Genomic DNA, 14902 nt, shown 5'->3' with positions numbered 1-14902 from the left:
GGTTGTCCATTTTATTGGCATAGAGTTGCTTGTAGTCATCTCTCATGATCCTTTGTATTTCTGCAGTGTCAGTTGTTACTTCTCCTTCTTCATTTCTAACTGTTGATTTGCATCTTCTCCCTTTTTTTCCTGATGAGTCTGACTAATGGTTTATCAATTTTGCTTCTCTTCTCAAAGAACCAGCTTTTAGTTTTACTGATCTTTGCTACTGTTTCCGTCATTTCTTTTTTGTTTATTTCTGATGTGATCTTAATGATTTCTTTCCTTTTGCTAACTTTGGGTCTTCTTTGTTTTTCTTTCTCTAATTGCTTTAGGTGTAAGGTTAGGTTGTTTATTTGAGATTTTTCCTGTTTCTTGAGGTAGGACTGTATTGCTCTAAACTTCCCTCTTAGAACTGCAGTTGCTGCATCCCATAGGTTTTGGGTCATCATGTTTTCATTTCACATAACTGATGTGTCTTAGATGCTTAACATGAAAACAAATATTCTAAAATCAGCAGTGTCCTTTTGCTTTTTGTATCACTTCTATATTATATCATTATTTAAACAATACTGTAGCCAATTAATGTGCATAGGGAAAAATGAATCAAGCATAAAGAAAGCTTAAGTTTTTCTATTATTTAATATCTTTTCATAGAAGGCAACTTGACAACTGTTTTCTCTCAAGAAAATGACTTCCTATGGGTTCTCCCAGAATCAAACCCAGTCATAAACATTCCAGTTCAAATAGTTAATATGAGAAATGGAAGAAACTCCAATAGGAAAGTGAGATAGGGAAGAGAAGGCAAGCATTAAATACTGTGTTATAGCCAGGTAATAGTGTGGAAAAGTGGAGGTAATCCACAGAGAAACTCTGGGAAACACAAGCTTCCAACTTGAAGGGCCAGGGAGCTGGGGCATTTAGATACCCACTCCCATCAGTCCTTGGTTGAGGACTGCTGCTGGGAAGCTATTAATTCCCCTCACTTCCTTCCTGCCATCTACACAGGCAGCGCAGACTTCAACAGCTTCAGAAGTTCCTGGGCTGGAAAATGCCAAATAATGGCAATTGAAAGTTTGCCACATGCACAAAATGGTAGGGGCTAAGAAATATAGGAGGGACATTGAACAAATTGCCAATAGCAGGCAACTGGCAAATGCAAATTCAGAGGGCTTCACAAGGCATCTTAGCAATTAGAATAGATAATAAGAAACCTCTCTCAACAAGAGCCTGAGATGCACTATTCTTATCATTTGAATAATGAGTGCTGGTTTCCATTTATTAAACAGTTCTTATGTGCCAGGTACTGTACCAATGGCCCAACGTCCATGATCTCATTTAATGCCCACAACAATCTTATTAGTACATCACCAGTTTATAGGTGAGGAAGCTGGACTCAGAGGCATTAAGTAATTTACTGAAGTAACAGACACCAGCCCAGGTCTCTCAGTTGCCAAAATAGTTTCTCTTTCTGCCTCCCACTGTTTTCAGTGTCCCTAGATGGACAGATGTATTTTCTTTAGCTTGAGTATATCATTAGCTCTGGAAATTCTATCTAAAAAACGTCACAGTCCGCCCCTTTCAGAGAAAGACCTGTGTCGTCATATCTTTGAAATTCCAGCCTGTGTACCACACGTGGAGAGACTTCCCACCTGGTGCCCCGGCCACCTCTGCCGCGTGGACTTTTACGAGAGGCTCTCATTTGGTGCCCTGCACCTGCCCCATGGTGGGTAGCACTTTCAAAGAGCTGCGGGCTCCAGGAATCACAAAGCCATCTCTGCTTCTATGTCCTTTCCCACCTGATTTCCATTCGCTCCGCCTGGTCATGATGGGAAGTTTCTTTTTTTGTAGCATCATTCCAGTCTGACTTTTCTTTCACCTCTTCACATTCCACATTCCATCAAGTGGCAATTTTATTCTACGATCACCAGTTAGAACTTTAAAATAGATTTTCAAAGAATATCTGACTGTTAGAACTTCAAATAGCTCAAATATAACCATTTTCTTCAATAAACCTGAATTCTAATCTCTTTTAAATAGTATTTTCAGCAAAATAATAATTCATACTCACTTGTATTAGTCCCTTTTCACTCCTGAGTCTCCAAGCCATTCTTAAAACCTTCAAACTTTAAGTCCTCTAATGCTATCACAGCACACTTTTAATTACTGGTATCAAAAGAAAGGGACTATCATAAGGGAAAAGCCTTCTATGTTATTTTACCAGCTTAATTTCTACACAAAAGCTTTCAAGTAATCAACAAAAAGAAGAAATGCGAATCCAAATAAGCCACAAACTAGGAAGACAGTCCAAGAATGAACAATGAAGCTCAAATCCAAGTACAACAAACCCCATGGAGAATACTGATGTTTTGCTGCAGTGACATTTCATGGTTAATTGGTGGTTTGTTAAAGATTACATTTCCAACATCAAAAAGAATAATGATAAAACACACTCAGAAATGGAAAGCAAGGGCTCTATAAACAGTAGCTGTTTGGAAATTATAAATGGTACTAAATGACTAATGAGGAAGATAGACAGCTTACCAATTCTCAGGGAATTTTGTAACTTTCAAACCACAGACTGTTGTGGGCAGGATTTGATCAAAGGTCTCTAGAGTACACTTTCATCCTCATGAGGTTGGGGTCAGGAAGAGGAGAAGGTAAAGAGGACCAGGAGCTATAAGGTTGTGACTTGGAAAGGCCTTTTGCGGTCATCTACTTCCAGCATCCTGCCCCAGAATTCCTCAAATTCCATGTTTTCCCATAAGCTGTTATTTCCATCCAGGTGTTACATGTACCAGACCCCTTTCCTACAGCAATGGCCCTTTCAGGTCTTGAGGGAATTTAAAATAATACAAAGAAAAATCTGCCTTGCAGAATCTTAGGAGATTTCACTGATTTCACATTGCTCTTAATGGAACGAAGGCATGGCATCATCTGCCTAGCCTCATATAAAAAAGGAGGAAAAAACCAAAAAACATTCATTGCCCCACTGAATCTGGTGCCCTACATAGTCCCATGTGTGACACTGGTCCCACACAGAAAAATTTGAGCTTACTGTCCACACTGATGTTCAGTTAAACCCACCCTATACACAGTCACCTAAGTGATCTAGGACACAGTCTGATGGAGTCACTCCTCTGCCTTCACCTTCAATGAATCCCCATTGCTTACAGAACAAAGTCTAAATGACAGAGCCATGGCTCTCTTTACAGCCATATCTCCTATCAACCCCCTTTCTCAGAGTTCATGCCCCAGCCATGCTGAAGAACATAAAATATTCTCTTTATCTTAAGGATTTTGTACAGAGTGGTCCCTCTGCCTGAAACTTTCTTCCTTCCTTCCATCTTTGCCTGGGAAGGTCCTGGAAAATTGCTACTCACCCTGCTGATCTCCACTATCACTTCGTTCAAGAAGTCCCTCTGGGTCTCCCATTCCCTACCGCCACAACTGGACTTAGTTACATTTACCCTCCTGTTTACACCCACAAACACCTACTTCCTCTATCAAATGACTTATTTCCTATGTTGTAATTACCTATTTCTTTATCAGTCTCTCTGACTGAACTATACACTCCTTAAAGACTGAGAAGTTGTTTCCTTCACTATCGTATCACAAAACCTAACAGACTAACTGACACATGATAGTAACTCAGTAAATACGTGTTGGATGAATGAATGAATGAATGAAAGAATGAACAACACACTGACCAGCTGTATGAGCTCAATCTATACTCCATCCCTCTGTCTCTTACCTGCAACCTAAAATAATCCCAGTACTTCTGGTTGTCTTCCTTGGTCCTGGAGCATTTGTGAAATTGCACCATCATTCCCATCCCAGACAACTCCACTTCCAATAATTTGTTCTCCTTGGCTATAGTAACACCAGTTACCTAAATTTGGCCCATCTACTCCAACCACATCCTAAATCCTCTGAGCCAGGTGTTGCAGCTTCCTTTCACAATGTTAGGACCCGCCACAAAACAGATGACAATCCCTTTGCACATTTCAAGGAGAAGCACCAAGGGAACAGTACCTGGGAAAGGCCATTGACAGCTCAGAATATCCATGGCATTTCTAGAGCCTCGGCACTGCTCTCGCTCTGGGTATGAAGGTCCAAAAAGCATGTCAGAGAATGTTCATAATTGTAAACAACCTCCACCTTTGAAACACAACCTAGATAGAACCAAATATACAAGCCTGCACAATGGATGAAGCCAACGTCTCCTCCATGATTGCCCTTCTGACCACCTTATTGCCTCCTCAACCATAAAAGGTCAACTTCAAACTCACGACCTTGCCTTGTCACCAGAAACATCCAAGCTTGGATCAGTCTTTCTAAGACCAGATACTTGCTCTCTGAACTATTCGAGACTTGTCACATACACAGAAGTAGAACAGGATTATTTCTATCTACCTGGGGACCTGGAGTCTTTCACATTGCTCCTGTTAAAACTCTCACAACAGCAAAACTTTACCTACAAAGGGTTCAAGCTATGACACTCCCAATTTCCACAAACCTCCTCAGCTCTTGTGAGTCACATGCAGCCAATTCCAGGAATTGGAGACATGGTTGTGAGGATGAAACTGACTTTGGGGCTCCCCTTGGATATGGTCTTCCAGACTTACCAAAAGGCCATTAAGAGGACGGTTTACCCCACCTCAGGGAAACCCGAGGCAGTACTTGCAGTCAAGGGCTAGCCATGGCATCTGACCTACATCCAAAAAGAATTTCATACTGTACCTGGATCTGCTGGAGCCATTTCTGACTGTCCGAGAGCCAGCACGTACCGTTCCTGAACTGCCTCCATTGTGGATCATCAGTAGGGCTGTCACGTTTAATAAATAAAAATACAGGATACCCAGTTAAACTTGAACTTCACATGAATAGTAAGTCATCACTTTTAGTATAAGTAGATCCTATGTACTATTTGGGGCATACTTATCTTAAAAATGTACTCGTTGTTTTTCTGACTTTCACATTTAACTGAAGAGCCTATATTTTATCTGTCAACCCTACTCATCAGAAATGATGGAGGCTTATAGAGATCCAAGAGATGCCTCAGAGGATGCTCAGCTTTTATTTCTATGGCCTGGACAGTGAGCCCGAGCTTCGCACTCCCATTAATTGCCTGTAATGGCGTATATTCTCCATTTTAGAGTCTTTTCTACTTCTCATTGTAATTATCTTCCTTATTATAAAGAGATGTATATTTTTTTCCAAACTTAATAGCTCATCCAAAAGTATTTGGAAGTTCATTCGACAAGGGAAAAACAACATGATTCTGACAAGCGAAGGAAACCACCTGGTGTTTAGTAAAGAAGTATTAGGGAGATTGAAAAAGCCAAACTTAATAAGCAAATCTCTCCAAGGGTATTTTCAGAGCTTGATACCCTCCCACACCCTGAAAATATTAGTACCTCAAGAATGTAGAACTGCTAACCAAATGCAAGGCTCCCATATGATTCTATCAAACTGAGGATGCTTCTTTACTAAGCAGTGAGCCCACTTGCTGCCCCAGGGACCTTGGCAGTTGCAACGTAGGGCTCTTCCCTTTGGGATGGAAACAGCAAGTTTTCCTGTGGTATACACGCTGGCCCCAAAAATACTACACTCCCAATACTTGTCAACTTTAAGTATTTTTCTACATATCTCCATTTTTCTGTTACTATTTGGACTACATCCTAGACTTGACATTACATAAATTGCATTCAAGAAGCTATTTTTAAAAGTTGGTAGGAAACCTTAAATCTATAGCTTGCAGTCCCTGGCTTGCTTTCATCCAGGTGCATAAGGGTTTTCAAAAGTAGTCAGGTTAGTTACCCCGTATCACAGCCCCACGCTTGTGTCACAGATATAAAAATGGAACAGGATATTTAAGGTTTTAGTTGCAAAATCATCAAGCTTCCCAGACAGAGGCAATAGAGCAAAATGATTACAGAGGCATGGATTTTGATTTGCTCCAGTGTCTTGGGCAAGTCACTTGGCCTCTGTATTTATTTGTACTTATCTGCACTTATCTGTCCCTTGGGGTTTATAACTGTACCTAGTCCATGGGTATGTTGTACAAATTAACTGTAAAGTAGTTAGAAGAAACCGACACAGAGTAAGCACTCCACAGACATTGGCTATTAGCTATTGGAAATATTTCTCCATGAAACAGATGACTTTATCAGTGGATGACTCGGTGGGAGACAGTGAATCACAGAATCACAGCATGTTGAAAGTGACCTAGTTCACACTCTTATGTGAAAAAAAGAAAAGTGTGCATGGGTAGAAAATGTCTGAAACTTTACACAACAAAGAGTTTATCATGTTAACTTTGAGGATTAGAATAAATCAGGAAAGGAGGAAAGGAAAACTTGAGTATAATTCAATTTCTACAATATTTGTGTTTCTACACTGAGACTCTGAATACACTGGAAGTGCAATTTTTTTTCATGTGGCGGGATAAAGGTTTTCAAGTTTTCCTGATACATCCGTATTATTATTTCAGAATTGCTGGCATTTCTTGCCATCTTCGGATCTACACCCATTTGAGTCAGGGGGCCATTCTGGACGGAGGAGATAATAGAGCAGAAATGCAGTGAGAGAAAAGGAGAGAAAAGATTTTCTCTTTTCTCTTCAAAGAGGAAAGGTCTTTGGAATGGGAACAACGTACAACCAAACTTTGCGGAAAGCATGTGATGGAAAATGAGACAAACATCCTACCCCTGTGATGAGAAGGATTCCCTGGGCTGGATGGAGGGAGGTCACAGGTGGCTGGACAAGGAAACCAGCTAGGGAGAACACACACAAGTGCAGAGCAAACACCCCGGGGCCACTCAGCCTGACTCCATGCAAACATGTGTCCAGCAGCCAGCCCTTCACCTGTGGCTCCCCAGCAAGACAGGTACCTCGGGGGTGCCAACTCATTCTGAGTCCATTATGCCTGGCCATTCATAAACGGCTGTCTAACGTGTGAGGAATAAACTCTAAATGTTTATGAGGAAGTTGGGGAAGGAGATTGAAAGGTGACTTAAACGGAAAAAAAAGAAGTTCAGGAAGGCAGGATGGTAGAGAGACAAAAAAAAGACCTTAAAAGATAGAAAAGATTTGCCAAAGAAGAGAAAGAAAAGGAAATGATTCCGAATGGGTTAACCTACAGCTAGGAAGTTAAGGAAGATTATTGATGTGTGAAGACTATGGAATAAAGTGAATAAAATTTATCAGAAGTTGCTGAGACTATGGTAAGAAGCATGATTATCAAATTATGAATTGGCTGCAATGGCATTCTAGGGGGACACTAGGAAGGGGAAGCAAATGTTCATGAGATGACAGTGGCAGGAGGAAAGTTGTTTCATGGGAAGATCAGTCTTGCAGAGTGTGCATCAGAGGAGGGCAAGTGTGAGCAAGCAAGGCAATACTAAGTGTATACGGTTCCTTCACTGAGTGCACCCAGCCCCGTGGTCACCCTTGAGAACAAGCAGGACTTCAGGTACTGGAGCTACATTTCATTCATCAAGACTTGAGAAGAAACCCTTAACTCAGGTCTTCTCTTCAAACTCCATCCTTCCTTCTTGACCTTCATTTGGCCTCGTCCCTTACCCTCAAGCTGTGGACTGATGCCACAGAGCAAGATGGGTCACTAGTGTCCTCCATCCCCTGGCGACTGTGGTTCACATCAGTGGAGTACCGAAGGCAATAACCAAGTAACAGACACACGAGTGTATGAAGAAGAAGAGATTCTGATAAGGCTTTCTGTGACAGTGTGGGCCAAGTCGGCTGTATATGCCTGCCATCACCTGAATGATGAGCAGCCTTAGGAGAGAAGTGCTCAGAAGGCAGAGCCTGGCTCTCTAGAGGATTTGCGTCCTCACAGCCCACTCGAAGACCTCAGTTGCAGCTTCGGCCCCCAATCTCTCTCCCTCTGCCTACTCACAGTTTTGGAAGTGTTCTTTCCTCCACATTTCTCTTGAGAGGTGGAGGAGGAAGATGAGCTTCAGGCCAGCTCAGACTCCCCTGGGATCCCAGCAGGATGCCTATCATTAACCTCCCACCTTCTAGGAAGCTCCTAAGATCTCCACACTTGGGGAGTTTACATTTCATCTGTGCTTCAAATTGCTGGCTGGAGATGGCCTGTTGGAAGGTGGCTAAAAGCAAGTAGGAATCTTCGGGCAGACTGGCCCTTCTCGACTGTCACACATCTTCAGGGATAATCTAGGAAACATTGCTTATTCTAGAGAAGGGAGGGAAACAATCCAATTGTCCAATAATGCTTGAATGGAAAATAAATGATGCTATACGCATGTGTTGAAATAATAGCAAACAGTCAAAAATCAAAGACCTAGATCTATATGGATTCACGTGGATAAATCTTGAAAACATAATATTGATTGAAAGAAAATAAGATCAAGAACGTTAGATTGTGATAACAGGTATGTAAGTATTTAAATGTTTAAATCAATTCAACATATTGCTTCTATATATATAGATGCAAGAAAATAAACTTTATCCAAAGAACACATTATTTACATTTAATATGCTCATTTATCTAGGAGACCCAAAAGAACCCACAGATAAACTAGCAGGAACTAATAAGACGGTTCAACAAGGCACACACATACAAGATCAATAAATTTAAAAAATCAATCAGGCTCCTCTACACAGGCGATAACAAATTAGAAACTGTAAAAGAAAATAAGAAAAAAATAAGATCTAAAAATTGTCACAAGAGCCATATAAATTATTTAGACCTAAGCATACGTAGAAGGAAATATAACGAACAAACTGAGTACGAACAGTTAAACTCCGCCCAACCCAAGGTTAGGAAAAGACTGTTGTTACTTTATGAGAACAGACCCTCTTCTTAAGTAGCAGATCAGTAAGTGAGAGTGAATCAAAGAAACACAGCATTTGAAAAGTCAGCTAGTCCAAGCCTCTTGATCGCACATACACAAGCTGAAGCCCAGATAGGTTGAGTTACTTGGTAAAGGGCCCAATGTCCTGACTCAAGGACTAGCATTTTTCACTCATCCCTAAGACACAATCAAATGCAGTACCTTGGAAAGAGATGGGAAAAAAATGAAGAAATCAATTATATAGTTCCTCATCTTTAAGTACAGAAATAACCGTGACAAAATTACACGTATTGAGGGAAAATTGAAGTGCAGAGTTTAAAATGTCAATAATCCACAGGGAAACTGGAGACCATTTAAAATATTCATATTAAATCTCTATATAAAAGACATTAAAAGATCTCCAATCAAAATGTTCCTTTTATAATAGATACGGTATGATACAATTTATAATAGATATGGTATGAACCTTTCCCTTTCACGGGAAAGCTTCGGCTGGGAAACAGGAATTGTTCTTGAAAAAAGGGCCTGTGCTATTGCACAGACTGTGCTGAACCTAGGTCCACAGAATGCTCTGATGTCATCATTGAGGTCACAGAATCCTGCTGTGAGCCTGGCAACCTTGGAAACTTAACAGCCCTGGTGAGCACTAGGCAGTACTGCTGGTTCACTAAGTGGTACAAGTTTTTCAGCCATTTAGGAGACTTGACTATTTTTATTTGTATTGAATCATTTCAACGGATTGCCCAAGAGCCAAAAAGGGCCAACCTGTTGGGAAGAGGAGGAGTTGGACATCTCTTGAGGCATCTTCTACGTGAGACTTCTAGTTGGTACCATGAAACGGCGACAAAAGAGGAAACATCTGGAAAATGAAGAGTCCCAGGAAACTGCCGAGAACGGAGGAGGTATGTGGGGGGCAACTTGTCTGGGGCACATGGGTTTCTGCCAAACTGAACCTTCTCTAGGAAGCGGGGGACTGAGAACGTGTCACCTGTGAAGCAGGGAGCGAGAGACCTTGTCTCACTGATGCTGCCGTATCCATCTGGAGCGTCCCTGTGGTGTGAGACGGCACAGAACGGCCAGATGCCCCCTGCGAGATGGGAGGTCAGCTCCGCTGGTCTGAGGACTCTCTCCTGGGGCAGCCGGGCCTGGAGCTTTGTCGGACTCACAGCAGGCTGCATCCTGCTTGCACAGACCTAGAGGTGCAGCTTTTCTCAGTCCCCGATTTCTCTCTTATTCTCTTGGATCTTTCCCTGGGGTCATGAGGTGGGGGATGTGAAGGATGCAAGGATGCTGAGAGAGACCCATGAGTTGCTTGGCCTCTTTTACCAAAGTGGAAAGAGAAGCCCCATGAGTTGAAGGCCCTGTTGAAAAGTATCTGGACAAGTGGAATGCACTTCGAAAGAAGATTGTTTGTCTAGGGATGGTGTCATATTGAAAGCAAGGAGGTTTTATTCCTTCAACAAGAAGAATTTCCCAAAGGAGATCAAGGGAAGGGTTTTCCAGAGACTGAGACTGCGTGGGCAGGGGTGAGAAATGGCCTCAGGGTCCTGCGGGGAGCTCTGAGAGCTACGGCCCACGTGGTGCCTGCGTGCATTAAATGTACGCGAGTAGCTTGCCCTCTGCGGGGGTGGTCACCCCAGAATTCCAGCTAGACGTCTCTGCCCCAGATTAGAGCCCAGTAGCTCCTACCAGGCCCAGGACCCTGGAGACTGTAGGATGGGCCCTGGGAATGGAGGTCTAGACAGCAGGCAGATTTTCAGGCAGTGGCTGGGACAGGTTGGGGAAGGCAATGACTGCCCCTGACCATTCAGAATATTTTTCTCTATGTTCCTGTGTGTGTGTGTGTGAGTGTGTGTGTGTGGTAGTGCTGAGAAGAGCAGGATGAATGGGGGTAGAGTGCTTATCAGATATAAAGTCTGCGTGGTAAAGTTCTTGTCACCCTGCCTGGACCTGGGTGACACTCAGCGTATGTAAGAGTGTATGCAGAATTCTTGTTAGGGGTGTTTTATGAGACAGTAACTCATACACCCATGTACACTCTGATATAGCAAAAATATCACACACCCCACATATAACTTCCGTATTAAACCACACACAGCACATGGAGGTATATACACGCATCCCTCCTATACTACGTTCTCATACAACCCACCTGTATCACAATCCTGTCCTCCAACACCAAACGCTGGAGATGAGATATGTATATAGACACACACACTATATATATAGGATACACACACACTATATATATATATGTATCTCCTCAACTCTCGCACAAACACAGCTAACCTTAGCCATCGCTAAATACCTCTATAAGAACCAGTCACGTGTCATACACACCACACTTATAACACATTCTTGAGTAATGCCAGACCCGCTTTGTACAAACCACAGTAAACCACAGTCTCACTAACCCATGTCAGGGTTGCCAGAGAAAATATGGGCTCTCCAGTTCAATTTGAATTCCAGATAAACAACAAGTAATTTTTCAGTATCAGTATGTCCCAAATATTGTATGGGCCATACATACACTAAAAGTAAGTAAGACCAAATACTGCATGGCAATACTTACACTAAAAAATTATTCTGGGTTTATCTGAAACTGAAATTTAACTGGGTGCCCTGTATTTTTCTTCGCTTAGTCTGGCAACCCTTATATACTTACCACCAGCTCAGGTATTATATATTTATTGTATTTTTGTTTAGTCTGTGTCTTCCCCTACTAGAATGTGCAGCATTACCAGAGACTAGAACAATGGAAGAGTGCCAGATACACAGGAGTAGCTGCTTAATGAATCTTGGTGAATGAATGAATGAACACACACCATAAATACAAGCCACACCATGTAATGAGGAAAAGTTACATGTCCCAGAATTCCTGCCTTGTGAACAGAAACCATGCACACAAAGGCCACAGACACAGATAAGACACATCTGCACTGTGCTCCCCACGCCAACCCCACACTTACCACAGACTTAACTGATACACATCACTCACTCTTCCCACACACTCACAGTCACCACCGAGGCCTACATTACCAACTAGACAGTGACAGAGTAAGTACTGATTGGAATTAAATCCTGGAGTATCCACTGGGAACCACACTCTCAACTGTGTGTATTCACTGCACCTGACACATGCCAGACACTCGGTAAATACTTCTGGACAGAGGACTGATGAACCCAGCCTGAGCCTTTCATTCCTCCCTCAGGAATCTCGAAGTCACAAGAGGATCCCCCTCACCTTGGATCCACTGTGGTGGCCCAAGGCTGCAGCCCAGGGGCAGGGGAGGTCTCCTCTGCCCCTAAACACTTCTCGTGTGCTTCTTCTCAGCGCAAGCTCATCTACGCTGGTAAGCGCGTGGGGCTCCTCAGGAGAGGGGGTGCTTGGCTGTGAGGCAGGAGGCACACAGATCCCAGGGAGGCTGAGAGGAAATCCAGGGTCATCAGACGTGATGAGGGCTCTGTGGAGGAGCCTGGGCAGGATGGCTGAGCTGTTACGAGGGCGTGGATCCCAGCTGAGTCGGGGGTGGGGGGCAGGTGAGAATCCTGGTACTACCATGGTGGGGAAGTCAAGGAGCAGGGGCCGGAAAGGTCTGGGCTTGAGGTGGAGGGAAGAGGGACCAGATTAAGCATCTTCAGAGGAAAATGTAGGGTTTCCCTTTGCCTTTGCTTGCAGAGAAGGACAGAGTTCTGCATCATAGACCTCCAGCCTGAGAGCAGCACCATCCAGCACAGGTCCACACAGCTCACACACACATGCGCCCTCCAGGCACAGCCCTTCTCAGTGCACATGAACCCCAAGCACGAGATCCACAGTGCTCTCCTCCTGCACCACAGCCCCATTCCACAAGGAATGCACCACCGATATTCCCAAACTCACACTCCTCGTCGTACACGCATCCATCCGCATCCCTCACATACCACAGCCCTCACCACTGTACTCCATCCACACTCGTGTATACAGACACCGCTCCAGTATCCCCCAACACGCAGATGAAAAGCCCACACATGACAACAGATACACCCCTGCGTCCTACGGCCAACAGACACCAAGCTCACGACATAGCTACGTCATGCAAATGTCCCTCTCTTGTCTACCACACCTGCTCCCTCAGGTTCCGGCATGGCCCATGCATGTTATTATGTTTTTAATTTCCTTTTTCAGGAATCCGGAGATCACATCGAGACACTGCCCAGCCTACAGCACCCCTAGCCCAGGTTCAGGAAGAAGGAGAGACCGCTCCCCCATCACACTGTGTCTCCTCCTCACCCTCTTCACCCTGTAAGAACGATCTGCACCCAGACAAAGAGGAAAGGGGCATGAAAATATACTACATGCAGGTACAAGTGAACAAGGGTGTCGCTGTCTCCTGGAAGACAAAGAAACCCTTGGAGTTGCCTGAAAAGCAGCTGAGGATAGAAGAAGTGACCCTTCCTGAGGATGCGTGCACAGTAGGCACTTACCCCTCTGATGTGTCCACCGAAAACCTCCTGTCTGACAGTGAGCCCACTGGGGAGGAGAAAGAGGATGAGGAAAGGGCAGAGCCAGGCAGCCCATCAGGGTCACCTGCCGTCGAGGAGAGACCTAGCGCCAGGACACCGGACTGGATGGTGACCATGGAGACCGGCTTCAGGTGCATGGCCTGCTGCCGGGTCTTCCCCACCTTGGAGATCCTCCAGCAGCACGTGAAGGGCGGCGTCCTGGAGGGCTTCAGCTGCCGTGTCTTTCATCTCACCATGGCCCAGCTGATGGGCAATGTGGAATCCGAGATCACCCCGAGGAGGAGGACGAGGAGGACGAGGAGGAGGAGGAGGAGGAGGAAGAGAAGCAAGAAGGCCCCAGCCCAAAGAGACCCCGCAGGCAGGGTCCTTCCTCTCTTTTGAGTTCCACACAGCAACTGAGATTCATGGGACAGAAGATCCTGGAAGACGGTGTGGCCGTCCTTGGAAGAGGTAAGGCTTGAGGCTGGCAGTTTTCTGAGCCTATGTCACGAGGGCCCAGAGGAGTCTAAGGGAAGGGGCCGCACACATGTGCTGGTTGACCTAATGGCTCTGCAGTTGCATCAACTTGGGACACACCCAGCACTTCCAAAGGAATTGAGCTCTGTTGACTTCAACAAGAAGGTGGAGCCTTTTCCTAGGAGTTTTCTCAGGGTCTGCACGATGGACCTCAACTCTTAGAGGACGTACTGCCAGCAGCTCCTTCTCGGCAGAGAGAGCCAGGAGTGGTCTGAAGAGAGGACAGGGGCCCTTGCAGGACCAGAACTTTGAGGTCTGAGAGCCTTGGGCCTGAGCTGAGATCTCACCCTGACCACTGGACCTAGCCTTCTGTGACAAAGGGGAATATGAAAGAGAGTCACGTGGAAATGAGGTCCCCCGAGATATGGAAATGTTCCAGAACCTTCGTTGCGTGGTAGTTCATCTGGAGCCAAGCTCACTGTGGTGTGTGTGGCTCTGAGCATTAAGGCAACGCTGGAGGGTAATCCTGACCAGCAGAGCTTGGAGTGCTTCTTGTCTCTTCCTGTTCTACCTTAGTTGTTTTATCCCTTCCAGGGAGAAGAAACGACCCTCGGGATAGTTGGTAGTAAACCAGGGTATATCCTCCCTCAAGGGGACCCGGCCTGCCCTTCATTCAAGATGCTCTGGAAATGGGAACTGACTCATGGTATCGAATTGGCTGAGGGAGCACAACTCCCATGTTGATTCCGGTCAGACATGTTCATCAGACCTAGAGCTTTTCTCCTGATTCAAATCAAGTAGGGTATTAGTAGACTTCCCATTTATTTCAGCCCTAGAGATAGCACATGAGCAAATATAAAAAATCTCTGTGTATCAAAGCATTCTAATGAGCCCTTTCATTTTCCTGTTCATTGTGAAAAACACGCTCACTTTATCTCTGCCAATGAAGTGTTTCCACTTGACCAATGATGCCCCACGATCCCATTAGCCTCACTGAATTTACGGAGCCCATTATGACATAATTTCCCTCTCATTCCTGGCCTGCAGAGAAGAGCAGCTACAGAGCATTCCAAGACTGCTAACGCTCCCCTCAACAATACGTGTCCTCTGAGCCCTCCCAG

General features: G+C 44.5%; 1 long non-coding RNA gene and 1 pseudogene across 2 annotated transcripts in view; one reads left to right on the top strand and one right to left on the bottom strand.

The window, feature by feature from the left end:
* The window catches only part of LOC307063997, a 61762-nt gene extending 59666 nt beyond the window's left edge, over positions 1-2096 (bottom strand). Inside the window, exons 1-2 of the long non-coding RNA XR_013811267.1 lie at positions 2051-2096; positions 1779-1916 (exon numbers count right to left, since the gene is read on the bottom strand). This is a non-coding gene — a long non-coding RNA (uncharacterized lncRNA). The remainder of the gene's footprint in view (positions 1-1778; positions 1917-2050) is intronic.
* A 7555-nt stretch (positions 2097-9651) lies between these two features.
* Positions 9652-13786, top strand: LOC307064139 (protein FAM170A-like; annotated as a pseudogene). The gene is made up of 2 exons: positions 9652-9721; positions 12988-13786. The product of its transcript is annotated as a protein FAM170A-like (transcript).
* Positions 13787-14902: the final 1116 nt, after the last annotated feature.

This window comes from Hyperoodon ampullatus (genome assembly GCF_949752795.1).
Source record: "Hyperoodon ampullatus genome assembly, chromosome: 15".
Classification (NCBI taxonomy): domain Eukaryota; kingdom Metazoa; phylum Chordata; class Mammalia; order Artiodactyla; family Ziphiidae; genus Hyperoodon; species Hyperoodon ampullatus.
Note: the sequence above shows the minus strand (reverse complement) of the source record. Positions and strands in the feature narration are given on the sequence as shown.